This window comes from Phoca vitulina, unplaced genomic scaffold (assembly GCF_004348235.1).
Source record: "Phoca vitulina isolate PV1807 unplaced genomic scaffold, GSC_HSeal_1.0 scaffold25, whole genome shotgun sequence".
Taxonomy (NCBI): Eukaryota; Metazoa; Chordata; class Mammalia; order Carnivora; family Phocidae; genus Phoca; species Phoca vitulina.
Window position 1 is genome coordinate 44,022,161 of NW_022589728.1, and position 8,010 is coordinate 44,030,170.

The 8,010-nt window shown below is 40.6% G+C and overlaps 1 long non-coding RNA gene across 1 annotated transcript; it reads left to right on the forward strand.

The window, feature by feature from the left end:
• LOC116643086 lies at positions 1-5,687 on the forward strand. Its single transcript, XR_004301483.1, has 3 exons — positions 1-863; positions 995-1,101; positions 5,142-5,687. It is a non-coding gene; the product is annotated as an uncharacterized LOC116643086 (long non-coding RNA).
• The last annotated feature ends 2,323 nt before the right edge of the window (positions 5,688-8,010 follow it).

The window sequence follows — 8,010 nt, forward strand, 5'->3', positions numbered from 1 at the left end:
GAACCGGAAGTAAGCCGCAAGCGGAAGGGGCGGGGCAAGGAGAGGAGGGCCGCTGGCTGCTGCTGTTTGTATGGTTGGTTAGAATGGCGGCAGACCTGTACGCTTACTCTTTGCTGCGGGCCTTAAAGTTGTGTTAGTCTGTTGCTCCCAGCTGCGAACTGAGGAACCGGGGAACGTTGAACCGGGCGGGAGTTGGAGAAGCCGACTGAGAGTGAGGCGGGCGGGACGGTGAGAAGGGGCGGCGGCGGCTGGACCACGGTCTTAGTGCGGCGGAGCTCATCTATCCCGAAGCCGCGGCTCTTCGAGGGGACTCCGGTGCGCCTCAGCTCCTGGGTCTACCCTCCCGCGTCACTTCCACGCGGGCCGAAGCAACTGTGCGCCCTGTCCTGCCCTCGCCCAAGTTGCCGGCCTCTTTCGGAGAACGGTGGCGCCCCGCGCTGACTTCCCCAAACTCACCTTTTTAGTGGCGGTGTTAGCGTAACCTTGTAAACCGAATCTTCACAGATAGAGCAATAAACAGATCTCTTTGACAAATCTTTTTGTTGTGAACGTTGGGCCTTGATATAAATGTCCAATGACGGATCATTAAAAATAGCGAGTACAGAGCGTCTCCCACTAGTACCCAAAGAGTGTAAAATCGGACCAGTAGGTAAGCAGTCATCGTATGTCAACTTTTAGGAATATATCCTACAGAAACAGTCACAGTTTCTCGAAGTCATGTGAACAAGGATATTTATTTCAGCATTATTTTTAATGGCGAAATTAGAAACATCAAATGCTCATCATTCTTAATGTATGTGTTTGTATATGCATAGAAAATTCAAGTCTGGAAAGCTAATCATCAAAACTTACCACTGGATAAGGTATGAGGAGAGTGGGTGATGAGGAGAAGACATTTTTTTACCTTACATATTTCAGTACTACTTGAATTATTTTACAGCATGCATTGTTATGTAAAGTTCCTTTTTAATAATAAAGTGGTGATTTTAAATAGGTCTTGTGAAACACCAGTTGTATCTGAAAGCAGTATTTCTGAAAGTATGGCTCCCAGATCACCTGATTGAGAATCACCTTGAATTCTGACTCTTGGACCCCACCCAGGTATGTAGAAGAAATCTCTGGTGGGGCATAGGAATCTCAGTTTAATATGCAGCTTCGGGGATTCTTACGAATACTAGAATTTGAGAAGTAATGAACTAAAGAATGAGGGGCACCTGGCTGGCTCAGTTGGTACAGCATGCAACTCTTGATCTTGGGGTCCTGAGTTTGAGTCCCATGCTGGGGGCAAAGGTTACTTTCAAATAAACACAAAAAACTGAAGAATGAGACAGCCAAGTTGGGTTTGAGGCATGCCTGCTTAGGTAAAGACAAAAACTAAATAATGAAGCCTTATACTTATATATTGAGCCGTATATTTTCAAAGCTTTTTAATACTTTCTCCCAAAGTGATCAGGATAGATATTATCCCCATTTTAGAGATTAAGTGATTAAAGTACTTAATAAGACTTTCCTGGGGTGCTTTTCGCTATACGATAACAAGTTTCTGGTTCTTACTATATATGTCCTCGCTATACTTTAAAGATCCCAACGATCTTAATATGGTTTTGTACTGGAAGCCAGAGAAGCTCAAAGCACTTATTTTATGTATGAAACATGACCACAAAATGTTTGAGAATTCTTCTTAGGGAATCTTAACTGATTTTGCTGTATCTCTTTGGAGACAGACTTAGGTTCTTGGTTTTTCTATTTAATATCTGCTTGACTTGGGGCAAATTGTCTAAACTCCCTAAGCTTCAGTTTCTTCATCAGAAAACTAGAATAATATGTTTACCTCATAGTATTGTTGTGAGGATCCCAGTAAACGTAATGGTGTAAAAAGCACCTAGCATTGGGCCTTGTACAGAACAAATGTGCAGTGAATATTAATTCTCTTCATTAGTCCAACTCCCATCTCTTCAACCTTCCTACCACAGCCACCTGCCCACACCTAAAGTCTTTCACAACATTACAAAACCTATACACTAGGGGAAGAAACACCATGCAAAAATGACAGTCATATCTTTTGACTCAAGAAGATTTTATAAAATTTTCCACACTTGTATTTATCAGAGCAGGAATTGGCATACTTTTTCTATAGAGGCGAAGAATAAATACTTTAGGCCTTTGGGGCCATATGTTCTCTGTGGCAACGACGGAGCTCTGTCATAGCACAAAAGCAGCCACAGGCAATAGATAACAGCTGTGCTCCAATAAAACATTTACAGAATCAAGCGGCCGGCCAGATTTGGCCTGCAGGCCAAAGTTTGCTGACCCCTGTGTTAAAAGATTACTCTTACTATTATTAAAAATAACTGCTTTAAGTCATGTCCTTATTCCAAAGAGATGTATGTTGAAGTATATATGGATGAAGTGTCACGATTATCTGCAACTTATTTTTGAATCGCTAAAATAAATGTAAAAATCTAAAATGAAGGTAGGTAGAGCAAATGCAGCAAAGTGTTAACAACTGTTGAATTTAAAGTGGAGGGTATATAGGTGGTGGTTGTAGTATTAAACTTTTGAGTTTCAAAATCTTCATAATAAAAAGTTGGGAAATACATATGCTTTAAGAAGGGATTTTGCCATCTAGATATTATTTTGTTTTTTCTGGGTATCAGTCGGTAGCATTTCAGAGTGATTTTGAAAAAATATCAACAGGTAAATGTGATAGAACAGAATTAACACAAGGCTTTGGTTTTCATTCACCAAAATTGCTGCTCCAAGTTTCTGAGAACTCTGCAGGCACCTGCATTCATTGTGCTTTTGGTTTATACTTGCTATGGGAATTAAAAGTGACAGGCTGCATTCCCTGTTAGAGCAAATACTAACAAGTTCATCTGATATTCATTGGTTCAGTACACTGGCCCATCCCTTATTGTTAAGCAGTTAAAACTATCATATTCATTATCATCAGCTATTAGTTATTCAGTGTCCAGATTAGGAAGCGGCCCATTAGTACAGGTGACCCTTGAACAACTCAGAGGCTAGAGGCACTGACCCCCCATGCATTTCGAAAATCCATGTATAACTTTTGACTCCTCAAAGACTTAACTACTAATAGCTTACTGCTGACCAGAAAATCCTTATCGATAACATAAACAGTCGATTAATACGTTTTATTTTTTAAAGATTTTATTTATTTGTCAGAGAGAGAGCACAAGCAGGGGGAGTGACAGGCAGACAGAGATGCAGGCTCGGTGCAGGACTCGATCCCAGGACTCCGGGATCATGACCTGAGCTGAAGGCAGACGCTTAACCGACTGAGCCACCAGGCATCCCAACACATTTTTTATATTCTATGTATTATATACTCTGTGATAAAGCAAACAAGACAAAAGAAAATGTTACTAAGCAAATCATAAGAGAAAGTACATTACTGTACTGTACTGGAAAAAAAATCGTGTATAAGTGGACCCTCCCAGTTCAAATCAGTGTTGTTCAAGGGTCAACTGTAATTTAGAAGTCTATTTGTTTAACTCAACCTTCACATTCTTAAGTCACCGTGGACATAATACATGCTCAGAAATCTGGTGAAGAGAGGAAGGGACGGTGAATCTAAGTGAAAATATCCTGTAAACCTAATGAATGTTGGTCACCTTTCAACTAACTAAACACACATACACCGATACAAGAATTCTGAACCATTAGAGGACAATAATAAGGAATCCAAAATATTTCTCCTATGCCCCTCTCTTTTCAGACTGGGAATGCTCCAGACCGCACTGGATTAAAAATAGGCCAGAGAAATGCTTTCTCCTTTTTTTTAAAAACCATTTTTCCATCCAAGGAGCGTATGTTTTTTAAATACTCTTGGATACAAAGAACCCAGAGTACTTCATTCACTATTTTAATGCGAAGGACTAACACTTGGAACGTAGAGTGATGTCTATAAATGTTTGTCTTTGGGTTATTTTGTATTTCTTAGAGTCAGTTTTTAAAATTTTAGTATAAATGGGATTCCTATGTTTCTAAGTGTCTATAATATGACATTTTACATATTATTTTCAATAATTTGAAAAGCCTGCCATGTACATGTACTTTTATCCTTAATAAAGGTGTGATACACAGGCTAAAACACCAATTTTTTTGCTTTTAACTGGAACTTAATAATGTAACATTGTATGTCATGCTGATCAGAAAATGTTACTGATTAGTTAATGGAGAAATAATAAATGCAAATTTGGGACAACATCAAAACATGAGTATGTTGAAGAAAAATGATAAAGAAGGTGAAAAGATTTATGACTATGCCTTCGAAATATAACACATCAAGGTACTATCAGCATTTAAAATGACAGTATCAGTTATATCCAGGTATTATCAAGATAAGACTGAAGGAATAAGACAGGACAGGTAATTGCTAAGAAGGAGAGTGATCAGGGAGAGGGGAAGTAGGGTAAATATTGTATATTAGTCTAGATAATTAAGTTGTAAGCAACAGAAACAAACTAGCTCAGTTAAGCATAAAAGGAAAATTATGTTGTAGTTCACCAAATGAACAAGAAGCCTGGAGAGCACAGATCTGTGTATATGGTCATGGAAGAAGCAGTCCCATTTATTAGTCACTGGTTCAAAACATACTCTGCAAACCATAGGGCAGCACCCTAACCTTCAAAGATGTTTTCTCTTGGCTGGTGCCATAACTGAGTGTTTAATGTGCCCCTCCATCATCCTATAGGTTTAGCTTCTTCTAGATGTGGAGGTAGATGAAAAGACCAGTAGATCACATAGAAATTCACCTATTACTTTACTTGTCTCATAGTAAAGTGAGTTATTTGATAAGATACAATACTGAATGTAGTGTCTTGGTGTGTAATGTCTTGAGGATACTATCCTGATGTGCAGGAAAATCAAATCTAATCCAATGTCTATTAAAATAAAAAATACCAAAGAGGTTCAATCACTCTTTCTGTTTCCAAAGAGGTCTTATCGCTCGTTCACGAAGTGGCTGATAGGCCCCTTAAGGTATAGGTACCATTTCGGAGGCTTATAGTTGGTCACTCTTTAGTGCTACTGGCAAACTGGGCCCTCAGCCAGGTAAACCATGTTAAGTGGAGGACCATGCAGTTGAGCTCACGTATGTCTTCTTTCTCTGTTCTTAGAGCCAACCTATTCCTGAGCCCGTTGAGCAAGCATTGAGGTGGCTCATGTAAAAGACTAACATCCACAGGACAACGGATTATTATTGTTCACCTGATTATAAAATGCTTCCTCTGAAGAAAATGGAAGAGACCATGGCTTGGCTGACAAATTATCTCCAAGGAAAAGTAAGATACCCCAGTCAACTCCTAAAAAATAGTTGATGGGGAAAAGTGGGTACTTAACTAAGGGCCCAGTAAGCCCTGGTTTAGCATGAAAGCATTAGGATTCAGAGAATTTCAAGTGAGTGTTTATATTTAACTAATCTGTGAGTTATTGCATCTCTTTTGAGGAAGAATGGAATTTTGAAAAACTTTCACTAGCTAAATCAAATTAAATGTGACTTTAAAAAAAGAGCATCTTCTGAAGTGGGAGCCTGCTGTGGACTGACTTGTGGCCCCTCCCTCCCCCACTCATATGTTGAAGCCCTTACCCCAATGTGATTCAGTGGGGAGGTAGGGTTGAGGAGGTAGTTAGGGTTAAATGAGGTCATAAGGGTGAGGCCCTACTCTGTTAGGACTGTGGCCTTGTAAGAAGAGGAAGTCTCAGGGGTGCCTGGGTGGCTCCGTTGGTTGAGCATCTGACTCTTGGTTGCAGCTCAGATCATGATCTCTCTCATGGGTCATGGGATCAAGCCCCGCATCGAGCCCCACACTCAGCGGCAGAGTCTGCTTGAAGATTTTCTCCCCCTGCCCCTCCCCCACTCGCTCTCGCCCTCTGTGTCTCTAACATAAATAAATATATCTTAAAAAAAAAAGAAGAAGAGGAAGTCCCCCGACCCCCACCCCATGTGAGGACACAGTGAGAAGGCTGCCATCTGCAAGCCAGAAAGAGTTCTCACCAGAAACCAAATTGGCCAGTACCTTCATCTTAGACTTCCCAGGCTCCAGAACTATGAGAAATAAATATGTTATTTAAGCCACCCAGTTAATGGCATTTTTGTTACGGCAGCCCAACCTATGAAGGCCTTTTGATAGCATTTATATAAGACATAAATATTCCCCAAATTGTGGCCTATTCTGAAAGGTCCATCCACGTACCTCTCCCCCTAAACTTCCTTGCGCTAATCCTGTAATTTTGCTCAGGGACTTGGAATCCAGCCAAATCCTTAGTTAGCCACTTTCAAAGTACTTCTCTTTCCTTGGGGCACAGTAACCCTGATTAGAAGGCTAGGAGGAGAGTTATAGTACGTATTTGTAATGTTATAAAGTGTACTTCCTCAAAGATACCCAGTCTCCTCTTCATTCAAAGGGATTTGTGAATTGATTGCTGGGCAGCCCAGGCTTTGTCAGGCCTACACTGCAGGAGGGAGAGGAAGAGGGGAAAAAGAGAAGAGAAGGGATAGGAAGGGGAGGAGAAGTGAGGTAGAGAAGGGAGGGAGGGAGACCTCTAAACACACCGTAAAGACCATAGCTGTGTACCCCCATGACCCATAGAGGGAAATATGTCAAATTTTAGACAATTTGAGCATCCAAATTAATAATGATGTGTTAGGATCTGAATTGTGCCCCCCTCATTCATATGTTGAAGTCCTAAACCGCTATAGTTTGTAATATGGCTGTTTTGGAGACAGGGCCTTTAAAGAGGTAATTAAGGTAAAATGAGGTCATGTGAGTGGGCCCTAATCCAATATGACTGGTGTCCTTGTAAGAAGAGGAGATTAGGACATAGATACTTATACTGTGGGAAGACCATGTGAAGATATATGGTGAACACTGCCATCCCAACCAAGGAAAGGCCTTCAAAAGAAACCAACCCTACTGACACCTTGTTCTCCTACTTCTAGTCTCAGAACTATGAGGAAATAAGTTTTTGTTGTTTAAGTCAACCCATCTGTGGTACTTTGTTATCGCAGCTCTAAAAAACTAACACAAATAGTAACATGACCCATTGAATAATGTAAGAATTCATGAGTATTTACTGCTGTAAATAAATGAATAATAAATGGAGGAAAAGGGAAAGTGCTCCCTTACTGTAGAATGCCAACTAATAAATGTAGAAGGAATAATGTAATTAGAAAACCACTATTTGATAACCATCATAGTAATAATTGATCCCAGCAAGAATATTAATGTAGGCTAACAGCAGATAAAAGTTTGATGAGATATAGAATGTTAGTCTCAAAGTCTCTCACCATAAATTACAAGGAGTAAAATAGTAACTTTTTGGTGGCAAACTTGGCAGACACTACCTTAACTAACTGATCAAAGTTAACATCACCAAAGTAGAGAAACTGACATCATGTGCTCTTGATGGGAAGTCACAGACAACATAACATCTTGTATTCCAGCCAAAACTGCATTGCCTGAAAACAATCATAAGGAAAAACCAGACAAACCCAAATTGAGAAATATTCTACAAAATAAATGGGCTATTCTCTTAAAAAAAGGTCAAGGTCATGAAATACAAAGACTGGGGGAACTACTTAAGATTAAAGCAAACTAAAGAGAGGCACAACAATTAAATGTAATGTGTGGTCCTGGATTGGAGAATTGACCAAACTTGAATACGAGGTGGATTAAATAGTATATCAACAGCAAACTTCCTCGTGGTAACAGTACTGACGTTATGTAAGAATAAGACTGCCATCCAAAGCTAGTCTACCAATCAATAGCCACTGGCCACAATCGCCTCCTCCCCTCCCCAGCTATTTAGTGATGATTCGGATGAGCCCTCCCAGCCCTTCGCCCTCTCCGGGATAGCGTCCCTATCCCTGCTACTGAAGCCTTTTCCCTCTCCTTGACTGCACTCCCCACCTTCTGCCCACCTGGCTCCCTGTCCCTGTCCTCTCCTGCTTCCTCGCTCTGGCGAGGTCCCTCTCTTACCCTCCCG